Raw genomic sequence first — 16,910 nt, 5'->3', positions numbered from 1 at the left:
GTCCCGTCATTGACATGTGCACTGTGAACAGTTTCTCCCCATTTGTAGCTTGTCTTTATGCGTTATTAATAGTTTCTTTTGATAAGTAGAATATTTTAATTCCATGAAGTCCAACTTATAATATTTTTAAGTTCAGTGTGTTTTATATCCTGTTTAAGAACCCTTTGCCTATCCCAAGATTATGAAGATTTTCTTCTATATTTTCTTTTAGAAGCTTTGTGATATTCACTTTTCTATTTAGGACTATCGAAATGTAAAAAGGGCCCGGCGCGGTGGTTCATGCTGGTAATCCCAGCACTTTGGAAGGCCAAGGCAGGCGGATCTCGAGGTCAGGAGATCGAGACCAGCCTGGCCAATATGGTGAAACCCCATCTCTACTAAAAATACAAAAATTAGCCAGACGTGGTGGCGTGCGCCTGTAGCCCCAGCTACTCGGCAGGCTGAGGCAGAAGAATTGCTGGAACCCGGGAGGTGGAGGTTGCAGTGAGCTGAGATCGCCCCACTGCACTCCAGCCTGGGTGACAGAGCGAGATTCCACCTCAAAAATAAATAAATAAATAAAATGGAAAAAGTTCCCTTGTCCCCCTCGCAGGGCTTGCGACAGAGGGAATGGCTCACTTATTCAGTGCCCCGCTGCTCAAACCTCTAGGGGGAGCATGCAGACGGGCAGGCTGTGGGGCTTCCACCCCACGGCAGTGTCTAAAGGTGAATGTTTACAGCTGAAGGCCCAGTGGTAGTGTGTTACAGGGTGCTCTTTTAGTTTAGCCATCCGTAGGCAGCTTATGTTAGCTGAATTAGACCCCTGCCTTATTGCAAAGACAGAGGGCTTTCTGTATCTCAGGGTTCTTGCCTTGGTGTATCAGAAGAACAGGATTACACGTGGGTTTGGAGAATGAGTGCAAGGGTTTATTGAGTGGAAGTAGCTCTCAGCAGATGGGAGAGCCAGAAGAGAAATGGTTTTCCTGTGGAGTCGGCCCGCTGGGCGGACTTGAGCTCTACTCTGACTGCCCCAGACGAACTTCTTGTTGTTCAGCGGTCAATGGCCTGCCGGCCTGCTGGTGTGCTCCTACGCCAGTGCGTTCCTCTTGACGTCCAGCCGCCTGTGTGTCTGCCTGCTTGGGTCTTGGGCAAACATTGGAAAACAACACGAAATCATTCAAGTCATTGTCTTCTGTTTCTTTCCACAATTCCGTAAACTGGCACCGATCCATAGCATTTGCATGCATATGTTGCACAACTTTCATAACTGTATCCACTATGCTTTCCATGAGCCTGATTCAGAACACTGAGCACAAATGTTTTCAGTATGTATGATGAAAGATAGACACATCAATCTCTTGTTTTAAAATTTCCTAAATTCATATCTAGCTGAAACTCTTCTTTGACAATATTAAAGTTTCAAATATTTCTGTACCATGAGTTTGACCTTTTAGTTTACATGTTGGCAACATTTCATAAATTTGGAAGTTCTTTGAGATGAAACATATCCAAAATATTAATTGGGCATGACATCTAAAGGTAAAGGAAAGTACTTGCAATTTTTCAAAATTTTAATCAATTATCTTTGATATTCCTAAAAAGGGCTTGTAGGCTATGGGCAATTGTTTGGTGGCATAATTTAAAATATTTTACTTTTTGTGAAATATCATTTTTACTGTTTTCCTAATAATTTTCTAACTAAATTTCCATAACTACAATAATAATGTATTTTACCATGTCACCATGGTTTTTTTTGTGTGTGCCAGAATCCAAGCCATTTAATCACCGCCTAAAGTTACAAGCCCAGATCCTGTTAAGCATAATTTAAAAAAAAAATTGGGGGTGCTGGGCATGGTGGCTCATGCCTGTAATCCCAGCACTTTGAGAGGCCAAGGCGGATGGATCACCTGAGGCAGGAGATGGAGACCATCCTTGTCAACATGGTGGAAACCCCGTCTCTACTAAAATACAAAAATTAGCCAGGCATGGTGGCGTATGCCTGTAATCCCAGCTATTCGGGAGGCTGAGGCAGGAGAATTGCTTGAACCCGGGAGGTAGAGGTTGCAGTGAGCCGAGATAGTCCCGCTGCACTCAAGCCTGGCGACAGAGTGAGACTCCGTCTCAGGAGAAAAAAAAAAAAAAAAAAAAAAAATTGAAACAAGAGTATGTGAAGCGAAGTTGCACCAAGCTAGCAACTGCAGTTGCCGCTGTTCTAGCTTCAGTTTCGCGATGTTTCCTTGGCCAAAAACACACTAAGTCACTTTCTAGTTTGTAGCGTTTAGCAAATAACAACAAAGCATAGCCACCAGAAACATACACCTGATTGCTATGACATATACAGTAATTCTGTGTTAGCAAGTGGAGCTAATTTCTGTATCACTGTGTGGACATAACAGCAACATAAATTGGAAGATAGTGGAACCTGCCCCCTGTTGGTAGAATCTCACTCCAAATGAATGGAGAGATAAGTAATCATCCCAGCTGGTATAATACTGAATTGTTTCAAAACCAACTCAATTTATGCCAAGTAAAGGTACTGTGAACCCATTAAAATATGGCAGTATTGAAAAAATAAAGTACATTTGAAACCTTCAAAAATATTTTTTGTTAGAAATTTATTTCAGAATTCAGGTGACTAACTTAGTCTATTCTTTTCAATTATTTTTTGACTGTTGAGAGGAAGCATCAAATTTCTATGTAGTGTCTGAAAATATCTCTAATACTGCCTACTTTAGTATCTTTTAAAAGTTTGTATACAACAAGCAAACAGCTTTTTTGTTTTGCTCTGCCACAACAAATTGCAATTCCCATTCACTGCAAAATTCAAGACATATCTTCTTCCAGTCTTTTTTTTTATTTACTGTTCTGGTTGTAGTACTGGTAGGCTCTGCATCACCATTTGATTCCACATCACTAGTATGTCTTAGCTTTAAACTTAAATTTTTTCCCATACTTGCTTTTAACATTAGAACAAAATATAATTCTGTTATAATAATAAGCATTTTTATTTAATTACCAATTACAATTTATATAGGTATCAATTTAACTTGTGCAACCTGCATAAAACATTCAAATAATCATGTTACAATGTTACATGGGTGCATAGGAAAAATCACTTAAATAATTTTGTGGACACCAACTAGACTGGTAAGTGTTTATATGATATGACACATGTGTGCACAATGCACAGAACAATGTCACAATGACATTTTACATGATGCAACAGTAAAAGTGAAATGTAGCCCTATCAAACCAATGGAGTTGTATTAATGCAAAAATATCTTACATTGGTTCAATTTTAATTTAAATATAAATAAAAATTAAACTGAAATTAAAAATTTATTTTCTCAGTGGTGCTAGCCACATTTCAAGTGCTCAGACACCCATGTGGCTAGTAGCTATCATATCTAACACAACAGCTTTGTACCAAACATGACTGGTCCTGGCTTGCTTTTGAATCCTGACTTTTATCTTCTCACTGTTTGCTGTGAATTGACTCACGACCCTTCTGGTGGATGTTAGCTCAGACTCGTTGACCCTCACTGTTCTCAATTAAATCAGACTATCGTGTTCTGGTTTCAGCTTTTTTGCTTCCTTCCTCTAGCAGCAGCTACTTGGTTAGTGCTTCTCCTAGACCAGCGTGACTCCTCTGCAAGGCTGGGGGAGTAGGATGGGGCAAACATTGGTAAGGAGGAAACAGAGGTCAAGATTAAGGAGGAGGCTATTACAAAGCAAATGGCAGTTCTAAATAATTCTTTCTTGTCTTGGACAAAGACTTTTAAAAACATTGCAGAAGATATTACTTAAGCACAGACATAAATATTTTTGAAAATCACACAAAATAGTGGAAGAACTGAAAATGAGCCAATATTCTAATTTTCAAAAAGGAGAAGAAAGAAGATTCTGCAGACAATTTAGACTGAATGCATTTGATAACCATCTTAAGCAAGATCCTAGTATGAATTTGTCAGAGTGCCATGTGAACTTTTAGATAACGAAGTAGTGATTGTCAGGTGATAACTTGCATTCAAATGAAATAATCTGGGCCGGACACACCCACTTCCTGTTTTGATAAGCCGATGAGACTGGTGGTAAGGCTGCAGATGTTTGAATTTTATTAAAACACTTGGCAAGTCTCTCACAATATTTTTGTGGTAAAATAGACACAAACAAGTTGAATGATAGTATCACATTGCATGTGATGTTCAATCCAACTTGATATTTGTTAAACAGATCCTTTTCTCCCTGCAGAAGATTTGGACAATGTCTCTGGAGAGATGATGCCTCAGGGCCTGATATCAAATCTCTCCTTAATATTTAGTGAATATGATTAAGGGTAGATTGGATGAGGATACCGGGCATCATTTTTATAGGTAGCAGAAATCTGGGCTTAATAGCCAGTAAATTGTATAATAGTCTCAGAATTCAAGCAGATCCAAACAGTTGAGATTTGTGGTTTAAATGCATCTCATCAGGGCATCAAATAGCTCAAGAATAGAATTGCAGAGGTGTGATTCATAGTATAATTTGTGTTTACCTGAAGTCACACCAGCTTGGGGTGGGGCAGGGTACGCGGAATAAGAGTACGTACAGTTCCATTACTGGCCATCTACCTCTTCCCACTCCCTCCCCCAACTCCTCCTCCCTTCTTTCCCCAGGGCACACTGAGCGGCTCTCAGTGAACAGTTTGAGTTGGATTTGAAACAATTGTTTCAGCATTCAAACAATTCAGTATTATACCAGCTGGGATGATTACTAATTTCACCATTCATTTGGGGTGGGACTCAGCCAACAAGGGGCAGGTTCCCTTCTCTTCCAACTTCTGTTTCTGTTTATGTCCACACAGTGATACCGAAATTAGCTCCAGTAGCTAATACAGCATTACAATGTTTGTCATGGCAATCAGGTGTATGTTTCTGGTCTCATCTGCTGCTAGCACTGATCTGGCATTGCTGCCTTGTAGCCTCTGCCGTGCCAGTGCATGCAGGTTGTTGCTGTTGCTGCCACTTCTAACTGGGCAAGCTCCAGCAGATCCTCAGTCCCACTGCCACTTTATCACACTTAAGTTGTAAGAAGGAAGTGCTTAACTGATCCCACCACAGTTAAGAAGTGCTTCTTGAGGCCTCATCAGAAGCAGATGCCAGTGCCATGCTTCTGGTAAAGCCTGCAGGATTGTGAGCCAATTAAACCTTTTTTTCTTTATAAATTACCCAGCCTTGGGTATTTATATATAGCAATGCAAGAATGGACTAACATAGAAAATTGGTACTGGGGAGGAAGGCATTGCTATAAAGATACCTGAAAATGTGAAATTGGCTTTGCAACTGAGTAACAAACAGAGGCTGAAAGAGTTTGGAGGGGTCAGAAGAAGACAGGAAGATGAGGGAAAGTTTGAATGGTTGTGACCAAAATGCTGATAGAAATATTGAAAGTGAGAGCAAAGCTGGCAAGGTCTTAGATGGAAATGAGGAAGTTATTGGGAACTGGAGCAAAGGCCACCCTTGTTACACCCTAGCAAAAAAACTTGGCTGTATTGTGTCCATGCTCTAGGAAATTGCGGAAGTTTGAACTTAAGAATGATGACTTAGGGTATCTGGCAGAAGAAATTTCTAAGCAGCAAATTATTCAAGATGTAGCACGGGCCAGGCGTAGTGGCTCACGCCTGTAATCCCAGCACTTTGGGAGGCCGAGGCGGGTGGATCACGAGGTCAGGAGATCAAGACCATCCTGGCTAACACAGTGAAACCCCATCTCTACTAAAAATACAAAAAATTAGCCAGGTGTGGTGGCGGGCACTTGTAGTCCCCGCTACTCGGGAGGCTGAGGCAGGAGAATGGCATGAACCTGGGAGGCAGAGCTTGCAGTGAGCCAAGATAGCACCACTGCACTCTAGCCTGGGCAAGAGAGCAAGACTCTGTCTAAAAAAAAAAAAAAAAAAAGATTTAGCATGGCTGCTTCTAAGAGCCTATATCAGATGAAGGAGTAAAGAAATGACTTAAAGAAGTTGGAACTTATATTTAAAAGGGAAGTAGAGCATAAAAGTTTGGAAAATTTTCTGCCTGGCTCTATGGTAGAGAAAGAATCCAAGCAGGCTGTGGACCAACCACTTGCTAAAGAGACTGGCATAACTAAAAGGGAGCCAGGTGCTAATATCCATGACAATGGGAAGAAGGACTTAAAGACATTTCAGAAACCTTTGAGGCAACCCCTCTCATTATAGGTCAGAGGCCTAGGAGGAAAGAATTATTTCAGGGGCCAGGCACAGGGAATTGCTGCCCTGCTAAGTCTTAGGACACCACTCTCTGCATCCTGGCCACTCCAGCTCCACCCATGGCTCACAGGGCCACAGGTACAGCTCAAGCTGCCACTTTGGAAAGTGCAAACCACCATAAGCCTTGGCAGCTTCCACATGGTGTTAAGCCTGCAGGTGTACAAAATGCAAGAGTAAAGGAGGCTTGGCAACTCCCACCTAGATTCCAGAGGATATATGGGAAAGTCTAGATGCCCAGGCAGAAGCCTGCAGTAGGGACAGAGTCCCCACAGAGTCCCCACAGAGAAACTCTACTAGGGCAGTACTGAGAGGAAATGTGGGGTTTGAGACCCTACAGAGTCCCCAGCAGGACACTGCCTAGTGGAGCTGTAGGAGGAGGGCCACTACCCTCCAGACCTGAGAATGGTAAAGCCACCAGCAGCTTGCAAGCTCAGCATGAAAAAGCCACAGAAACTTAACTCCAGCCCATTAGAGCAGCCACAAATTGCATTCTGTAAAGCCATAAGGGCAAAGCTGCCCAAGGCTTTGGGAACCCATATCTTGCACCAGTATGCCCAGGATACAGGACATGGAGGCAAGGAAAATTATTTTGGAATTTAAAGTTTAATGCCTACCCTGCTGGGTTTCAGACTTGCATGGGGCCAATTGCCTCTTTCTTTTGGCTGATTTCTCCCTTTTGGAATAGAGTGTCTACCCAATGCCTGTACCACCATTGTATCTTGGGTGTAAATAACTTGTTTTGACTTCACAGGCTTGTAGGTAAAAGGAACTCAACTTGAGACTCAGATGTGACTTTGGACTTTTGATTGAATTAATGCTGGAATGAGGTAAGGCTTTGGGGGACTGTTGGAAGGGATGACTGTATTTTATAATGTGAGAAGGACATGAAATTTGAGGGGCCAGAAGGAGAATGATATGGTTTGGGTGTTTGACTCCTCCTAATCTCATGTTGAAATGTAATCCTCAATCTTGGAGGTGGGTCCAAGTGGGAGATATTGGATCATGGGGACAGATCTTTCATGAATGGCTCAGCACCATCACCTTCATGATGAGTGGGTTCTCACTCTGTTAGTTCACCTGAGATCTGGTTATTTTAAAAAGGGCATGGCGTTTCCTCCCTCTCTTTCTTGCTCCTGTTCTCTCCATGTGACGTGCTGGATCCCAATTGCCTTCCAACACGATTGTAACCTTCCTGAGGCCTCACCAGAAGCAGATGCCAGCACTATGCTTCCTTAAAGCCTGCCGAACCATAAGACAATTACATCTCTTTTCATTATAAATCACCCAGCCTCGGGTATTTCTTTATAGCAATGCAAGAATAGACTAATGCATATGTTAAGTGAATTCTTATCTAGAATAGATAACAAAAATTGGACATTAAAACCATCTGACTGTGACTTGTTTTCCAAGGTGGCTGAACAGGAACAGCTCTGGTCTGCAGCTCCCAGCGTGATCGATGCAGAAGATGGGTGATTTCTGCATTTCCAACTGAGGTACCTGGTTCATCTAATTGGGACTGGTTGGACAGTGGGTGCAGCCCATGGAGGGCAAGCCAAAGCAGGGTGGGGCATTGCCTTACCGGGGAAGCACAAGGGATCGGAGGATTTCCTTTTCCTAGCCAAGGGAAGCCAGGACCGACTGTACCTGGAAAAACAGGACACTTCCACCCAAATACTGCACTTTTCCCAAGGTCTTAGCAACTGGCAGACAAAGAGATTCTCTCCTGTGCCTGGCTCGGTGGGTCTCATGCCCACAGAGCCTTGCTTACTGCTAGCACAGCAGACTGAGATCAAACTACAAGGTGGCAACCTGGCTGGGGGAGGGGCATCTGCCATTGCTGAGGCTTGAGTAGGTAAACGAAGTGGCCGAGAAGCTCGAACTGGGTGGAGCCCACCATAGATCAGCAAGGTCTACTGCCTCTATAGACTCCACATCTGTGGGCAGGGCATAGCTGAACAAAAGGCAGCAGACAGCTTCTGCAGACTTAAACTTCCCTGTCTGACAGTTCTGAAGAGAGCAGTGATTCTCCCAGCACGGCATTTGAGCTCTGAGAATGCACAGACTACCTCCTCAAGTGGGTCCCTGTGTAGCATAACTGGGAGACACCTCCCAGTAGGGGCCGATAGACACCTCATATAGGTGGGTGCCTCTCTGGGACGAAGCTTCCAGAGGATCAGGCATCAACATTTGCTGTTCTGCAATATTTGCTGTTCTGCAGCCTCTGCTGGCAATACCCAGGCAAACAGGGTGTGGAGTGGACCTTCAGCAAACTCCAACAGACCTGCAGCTGAGGGACCTGACTGTTAGAAGGAAAACTAACAAACAGAAAGGAATAGCACCAACATCAACAAAAAGGACATCTACACCAAAACCCCATCTGTAGATCACCAACATCAAAGACCAAAGGTAAAGGGATGGAGAAAGATCTACCAAGCAAATGGAAAACAAAAAAAAAGCAGGGGTCGCAATCCTAGTCCCTGATACAACAAACTTTAAACCAACAAAGATCAAAAGAGACAAGGGCATTACATAATGGTAAAGGGATCAATTCAACAAGAAGAGCGACTATCCTAAATATATATGCACCCAATACAGGAGCACCCAGATCCATAAAGCAAGTCCTTAGAGACCTACAGAGAGACTTAGACTCCCCGCACAATAATAATGGGAGATTTTAACCCCCCACTGTCAACATTAGACAAATCCATGAGACAGAAAGTTAACAAGGATATCCAGAAATTGAACTCAGCTCTTCATCAAGCAGACCTAATAGACATCTACAGGACTCTCCACCCCAAATCAACAGGATATACATTCTTCTCAGCACCACATCGCACTTATTCCAAAATTGACCACATAGTTGGAAGTAAAGCACTCCTCAGCAAATGTAAAAGAACAGAAATTATAACAAACTGTCTCTCAGACCACAGTGCAATCAAACTAGAACTCAGGATTAAGAAACTCACTCAAAACTGCTCAACAACATGGAAACTGAACAACCTGCTCCTGAATGACTACTGGGTACATAACGAAATGAAGGCAGAAATAAAGATGTTCTTTGAAACCAAAGAGAACAAAGACGCAACATACCAGAATCTCTGGGACACATTTAAAACAGTATGTAGAGGGAAGTTTATAGCACTAAATGCCCACAAGAGAAAGCAGGAAAGATCTAAAATTGACACCCTAATATCACAATTAAAAGAACTAGAGAAGCAAGAGCAAACACATTCAAAAGCTAGCAGAAGGCAAGAAATAACTAAGATCAGAGCAGTACTGAAGGAAATAGAGACACAAAAAACCCTTCAAAAAATCAATGAATCCAGGAGCTGGTTTCAACAAAATTGATAGACCGCTAGCAAGAGCAATAAAGAAGAAAAGAGAGAAGAATCAAATAGACACAATAAAAAATGATAAAGGGGATATCACCACCGATCCCACAGAAATACAGACTACCGTCAGAGAATACTATAAACACCTCTACACAAATAAACTAGAAAACCTAGAAGAAATGGATAATACACTCTCCCAAGGCTAAACCAGGAAGAACTGGAATCCCTGAATAGACCAATACCAGGCTCTGAAATTGAGGCAATAATTAATAGCTTACCAAGCAAAAAAAGTCCAGGACCAGACGGATTCACAGCCGAATTCTACCAGAGGTACAAAAAGGCAATGGTACCATTACTTCTGAAACTATTCCAATCAATAGAAAAACAGGGAATCTTCCCTAACTCATTTTTTGAGGCCAGCATCATCCTGATACCAAAGCTGGGCAGAGACACAACAAAAAAAGAGAATTTTAGACCAATATCCCTGATGAACATTGATGCAAAAATCCTCAATAAAATACTGGCAAACTAAATCCAGCAGCACATCAAAAAGCTTATCCACCACGATCAAGGTGGCTTCATCCCTGGGATGCAAGCTGGTTCAACATGTGTGAATCAATCAACGTAATCCATCATATAAACAGAACCAACGACAAAAACCACATGATTTTCTGAATAGATGCAGAAAAGGCCTTTGACAAAATTCAACAGCCCTTCATGCTAAAAACTCTCAATAAGTTAGGTATTGACAGAATGTACCTCAAAATAATAAGAGCTATTTATGACAAACCCACAGCCAATATCATACTGAATGGGCAAAAACTGGAAGCATTCCCTTTGAAAACTGGCACAAGACAGGGATGCCCTCTCTCACCACTCCTATTCAACATAGTGTTGGAAGTTCTGGCCAGGGCAATCAGGCAAGAGAAAGAAATAAAGGGTATTCTATTAGGAAAAGAGGAAGTCAAATTGTCCCTGTTTGCAGATGACATGACTGTATATTTTGAAAACCCAATCATCTCAGCCCAAAATCTCCTTAAGCTGATAAGCAACTTCAGCAAAGTCTCAGGATACAAAATCAATGTGCAAAAATCACAAGCATTCCTATACACCAATAATAGACAAACAGAGAGCCAAATCATGAGTGAACTCCCATTCACAATTGCTTCAAAGAGAATAAAATGCCCAGGAATCCAACTTACAAGGGATGTGAAGGACCTCTTCAAGGAGAACTACATACCACTGCTCAATGAAATAAAAGAGGACACAAACAAATGGAAGAACATTCCATGCTCATGGACAGGAAGAATCAATATCATGAAAATGGCCATACTGCCCAAGGTAATTTATAGATTCAATGCCATCCCCATCAAGCTACCAATAACTTTCTTCACAGAATTGGAAAAAACTACTTTAAAGTTCATATGGAACCAAAAAAGAGCCCGCATTGCCAAGACAATCCTAAGCCAAAAGAACAAAGCTGGAGGCATCACGCTACCTGACTTCAAACTATACTACAAGGCTACAGTAACTAAAACAGCATGGTACTGGTACCAAAACAGATATATAGACCAATGGAACAGAACAGAGCCCTCAGAAATAATACCACAGATCTGCAACCATCTGATTTTTGACAAACCTGACAAAAATAAGAAATGGGGAAAGGATTCCCTATTTAATAAATGGTGCTGGGAAAACTGGCTAGCCATATGTGGAAAGCTGAAATTGGATCCCTTCCTTACACCTTATACAAAAAATTAATTCAAGATGGATTGGATTAAAGACTTACACGTTAGACCTAAAACCATAAAAACTCTAGAAGAAAACCTAGGCAATACCATTCAGGACATAGGCATGGGCAAGGACTTCATGACTAAACATCAAAAGCAATGGCAACAAAAGCCAAAATAGGCAAATGCAATCTAATTAAACTAAAGAGCTTCTGCACAGCAAAAGAAACCATCAGAGTGAACAGGCAACTTGCAGAATGGGAGAAAATTTTTGCAATCTACCCATCTGACAAAGGGCTAATATCCAGAATCTACAAAGAACTCAAACAAATTTACAAGAAAAAAACAACCCCATGAAAAAGTGGGCGAAGGATATGAACAGACACTTCTCAAAAGAAGACTTTTATGCAGCCAACAGACACACGAAAAAATGCTCACCATCACTGGTCATCAGAGAAATGCAAATCAAAACCACAATGAGATACTATCTCATGCCAATTAGAATGGCAATCATTAAAAAGTAAGAAAACAACAGATGCTGGAGAGGATGTGGAGAAATAGGGACACTTTTACACTGTTGGTGGGAGGGTAAACTAGTTCAACCATTGTGGAAGACAGTGTGGTGATTCCTCAAGGATCTAGAACTGGAATACCATTTGACCCAGTGATCCCATTACTAGGTGTATACCAAAAGGATTATAAATCATGCTACTATAAAGACACATGTATATGTATGTTTATTGCGGCACTATTCACAATAGCAAAGACTTGGAACCATCCTAAATGTCCAACAATGATAGACTGGATTAAGGAAATGTGGCACATATACACCGTGGAATACTATGCAGCCATAAAAAAGGATGAATTTATGTCCTTTGCAGGGACATGGATGAAGCTGGAAACCATCATTCTCAGCAAACTGTCACAAAGACGGAAAACCAAATACCACATGTTCTCACTCACAGGTGGGAATTGAACAATGAGAACACTTGGACACAGGGCAGGGAACATCACACACTGGGGCCTGTTCGGGGGCTGGGGGCTGGGGGAGGAATAGCATTAGGAGAAATACCTAATGTAAATGACGAGTTCATGGGTGCAGCAAACCAACATGGCACACATATACCTATAATAAAGTATAATAAAAAGTATAATAATAATTTTTAAAAAGCATCTGACTATTTTAACTTTTGGGATAAATGGGAATTAAGTGGCTTACTATTCTTTTTTTTTTTTCTTTTTAGTCAGAGTCTTGCTCTGTTGCCAGGCTGGAGTGCAGTGATGTGATCTCACTCACTGCAACCTCCGCCTCCCAGGTTCAAGCAATTCTCCTGCCTCAGCCTCCCAAGTAGCTGGGATTACATTCGCATGCCACCACGCCTGGCTACTTTTTGTATTTTTAGTAGAGATGGGGTTTCGCCATGTTGGCCAGGCTGGTCTTGAACTCCTGACCTCAGGTGATCCATCCGCCTTGGCCTCCCAAAGTGCTGGGATTACAGGCATGAGCCACCCGCCCGTCCACTATTTTTATAGATAGGAATGAATTTAATTCCCTTCTCTTCTGTGAGAGCTATCTTTTTGAAAAAAGTAGTTTATTGTCTTTACTGGTTATAAAATTAACACATACACAATCATAAAATTAGAAAATATGGACAATTAGGATAATGAGTATGATAGCTAATAGTTTTTTAGTATGTGTGATGTGTTCAGCGCTCTTCTAAATGCTTTACATATGTAAATATGTTGAATTCCTCATATTACCCATGAGGTAGGAAATATTATTGCCACCATTTTGCTGATGATGAAACTGAGAGGTATGGAGGGGCTAAGTTTTTTTCTCAAGGTCACACAACCAGATAATAAGGATCACAAATAATCACACTGTCTAGAGATAATCATCATTTCAGTGAATATGTTCCATGCTTTTCTTTATCATATCTTTATTTAAATGAGATATTAAATGACAATTTGTAACCTGCATTTTTTTTAGTCTGTCTTATTTATTTGTTACTCAAAAAATCTTATTTTTGACTAGATTCAGACTTGGAAGTAGAAGCTCGCAGAGAGGACAGTCTGCGTCTCTTGGCAATCTGTTCTTGATGCTTCTCTTTAGCCTCCTTCATTCTCTTGGCCAAAAGTTTAGCATATTCTGCAGCTGCTTCCTTATTTTCCTTAATTCTCTGTTTCTTCAGAGCAATATGCCACCGCTCGTGCCGCAGTGCACGCGGAGTAACAAGATACTTAGTCTTGGGTTCTTTGCTCCTAGGTTTCTTACCTTCTTTGTTTAAAGCCTTTCTTACAACACACTGATGGACATCATCATCTTCAGAGAGAATGAAAAGTTTGCAGATTCTGCTAGCTCTTTTGGGCCCGAGACGACAAGGCACCGTAGTATCAGTCAGTCCAGGAATATCCTTCTCTCCTTTTTTTACAATAACCAAGTTGAGAATGCTCAGATTGGTATCCACAATGCAACCACATGCAGATTTTTGCTTTCTTTTTCCAGTTCTTCTTGGTCTGTAACAGGCATGCCTTTTATTCAGCAGCAGGTGGACACGGCCATGGGTCAAGACACCCTGATTCATAGGGAAACCTTGTTTGTCATTCCCACTGTTGATCTGTTGATTCAGACCACATAACCCTTCCATTCTTTACCCAGAGCATCAGCAGCAACTTCTGTGGCCATACACTTCTCATAAAAATATGAAGTTTGTGTTCATTGTCCACTTCAATGAGTTTCTGGCAGCCAGTGGCCGGGAAGGAGATGTTCAGCTTCATCTTGAAGCAGCTGATCACTTTCAAGCCACCATGAAAAAGAGCTGTAGCCTGCATTTTTAACTTAATAATATTGCATCAGCTGGACATGGTAGCACATGCCTATAGTCTTAGCTACTCAGGAGGCTGAGGCGGGAGGACTGCTTGAGCCCAGGAGTTTGAGAGCAGCCTGGGCAATATAGTGAGACCCTGTCACTGAACAATTTTTGTAATTATCAGGGCATGGTGGAGTATGCTGTAGTCCCAGCTACTCGGGAGGCTGAGGTGGGAGGATTGCTCGAGTCCAGGAGTTAAACGCTGTAGTGAGCTGTGATCACACCACTGTGCTCCAGCCTGGGCAACACAGCAAGATCACATCTCTATTTAAAATAATAACAACAATAATATTGCATGGATAGCTTTCCATGGCAATAAACACAATCTTCACCATCATTTTTATGGCCACAGTGTTCCACTATATGAAGTTATGTAATATAGCCATTATATAGTACTTCAAACAATGTTGAGATGAACATCTTATCCATTCATTTTTTGTTCACCCGTCTGATATTTTATCTTGGTACAAATTTCGAGAAGCATTGTCACTAAATCCAAGAGAACGCATCAGTTTATTTTGTATACTTGAATCTAAAGATCATTGTATTTTTTATGCATTCTTTTTATCACTTTTCTAGATTGAATATTAATAACAAAATGGATAATTAGGTGCCTTCCCATTAGAGAGGAAACAGATTGCTATATGTTATTGTTTCAAATCAAACTACTATCAGTAAATTTGGCAAAAATAAACAGATGAATATATTTCCCCATGAGCTTACTGGGCTTCTTACAGTTTGTCACACTGGAAACATTTAATGGTGGTGTTAGCACCTTCTAGTGGTGAGAAAGCAAAATCTGACAGTAAAGGCTAGATTTCTATGGGTTGTTTTAAAGTAAAAAATCCAAACAGGAACAGAAAACCAAACACCGCATGTTCTCACTCATAAGTGGGAGCTGAAAAATGAGAACACATGGACACAGGGAGGGGAACATCACACACCAGGGCCTGTTGGGGGGTGGGGGTCAAGGGGAGGGAGAGCATTAGGACAAATACCTAATGCACGTGGGGCTTAAAACCTAGTTGACAGGTGCAGCAAACCACCATGGCACATGTATACCTGTGTAACAAACCTGCACATTCTGCATATGTATCCTGGAACTTGAAGTAAAATTTTAAAAAATAAAATTTAAAAAAGAATACAAAAAAAAAACGTAATCTATAGCTTCATGGTATTTTTACTTTTACTTTTTATTTTTCTTTCATTTTGTTAATATGGCTGCAACGACTAGGAAAGTCCAAAAAACAAACCAGATATTTTGATGTTAATATGAGCATAATTTCATCTTAAGTATGAAACCATGTATTGTAGTTCAGCCCTAAAGGTCAAGATATTTCAGGGAATGTTAGGTGTTTTTTTTTTAAAAAGGTCAACTTTTCCCACTGTCTCAGACTTGTAAACACCTACGTAAACTGTAATTGTCTTTGTGGTTAATTACTTTTTTTTGTTTTTTTGGAGACGGAGTCTCACTCTGTCACCCAGGCTGGAGTTCAGTGGCCGATCTCTGCTCACTGCAACATCCGCCTCCCTGCAACCTCCACCTCCCGGGTTCAAGCAATTCTCCTGCCTCAGCCTCCCAAGTAACTGGGATTACAGGTGCCCACCATGCCCAGCTAATGTTTGTGTTTTTAGTAGAGACGAGGTTTCGCCATGCTGGCCACTGGTCTCAAACTCCTCAACTCAGGTGATCCGTCCACCTTGGCCTCCCAAAGTGCTGGGATTACAGGTGTGGGACACTGTGTCCTCCCAAAGTGCTGAGATTACAGGCGTGAGCCACTGTGCCCGGCCTGTGGTTAATTACTTTTCATTTAACTTCCAGCTCAGCATAATACCACTGACTCATATTTACATAGAAATGGTAACAGGATAGTATTGTGCTAAATCACATTCATCTGGCAACAAGAATAGAAGATGTGACATTGTACATTTAGAAACAAAAGAAAATGCGGCCCTGTTAAGACTAGAAAGTACTGAAGAAGAATTATCCTCCTATTTTTTTCCAATTGCATTCCCTGCACTGAACGGTACAGCAGATCTCTGTCCTCATCTTATGGTGAGAAAATTTAAAACGCCACTATGAAGATTATCTGTTTGACATGATTCAGAACTGTGAACATCATTAATTTGGCTCTTCCCTTATATGACAAGTCTTCCTAAGTTTTTCTTAGTTTCTAAGGACATTAAGAATGTCCTGAGTGTTTCATAGTTCTGAGACTTAGACCTAAGACTATAATAGAGTTATGACCAAGAGTATAAGATCAGTTGTAACTCCTTCTAGCTGTGTCCTTCTGTTTCCAGAATATTCCTCCCCACCGGAAGCTCGGGTAGCCTCACTCACTGCTGTTGGCATCACACCTTCTATAAGAATAACAAGATGGTGTGCTGAGGAGGCAGTGAGATACCACAGGACACATGAGAAATTCATCCAAGTTGGGCTCAAAATAAGCCCTTCCTGGCCAGGCGCGGTGGCTCACACCTGTAATCCCAGCACTCTGGGAGGCCAAGGCAGGTGGATCACCTGAGGTCAGGAGTTTAAGACCAGGCTGGCCAACATGACGAAACTCCGTCTCTACTCAAAATACAAAAATTAGCCAGGTGTGGTGGGCACCTGTAATCCCAGCTACTTGGGAGGCTGAGGCAGGAGAATCACTTAAACCTGGGAGACGGAGGTTACAGTGAGCCGAGATCGTGCCACTGCACTCCAGCCTGGGCGACACTGCGAGAC

General features: G+C 41.6%; 1 pseudogene; it reads right to left on the bottom strand.

Moving 5' to 3' along the window:
* Nucleotides 1-13,333: 13,333 nt before the first annotated feature.
* LOC129007346 (small ribosomal subunit protein eS6-like) lies at nt 13,334-14,098 on the bottom strand (annotated as a pseudogene).
* Nucleotides 14,099-16,910: the final 2,812 nt, after the last annotated feature.

Source organism: Pongo pygmaeus, chromosome 9, assembly GCF_028885625.2.
Source record: "Pongo pygmaeus isolate AG05252 chromosome 9, NHGRI_mPonPyg2-v2.0_pri, whole genome shotgun sequence".
NCBI classification, from domain to species: Eukaryota; Metazoa; Chordata; class Mammalia; order Primates; family Hominidae; genus Pongo; species Pongo pygmaeus.
The sequence above is the reverse complement of the archived record's forward strand: the minus strand, read 5'-3'. Positions and strand labels throughout refer to the sequence as shown.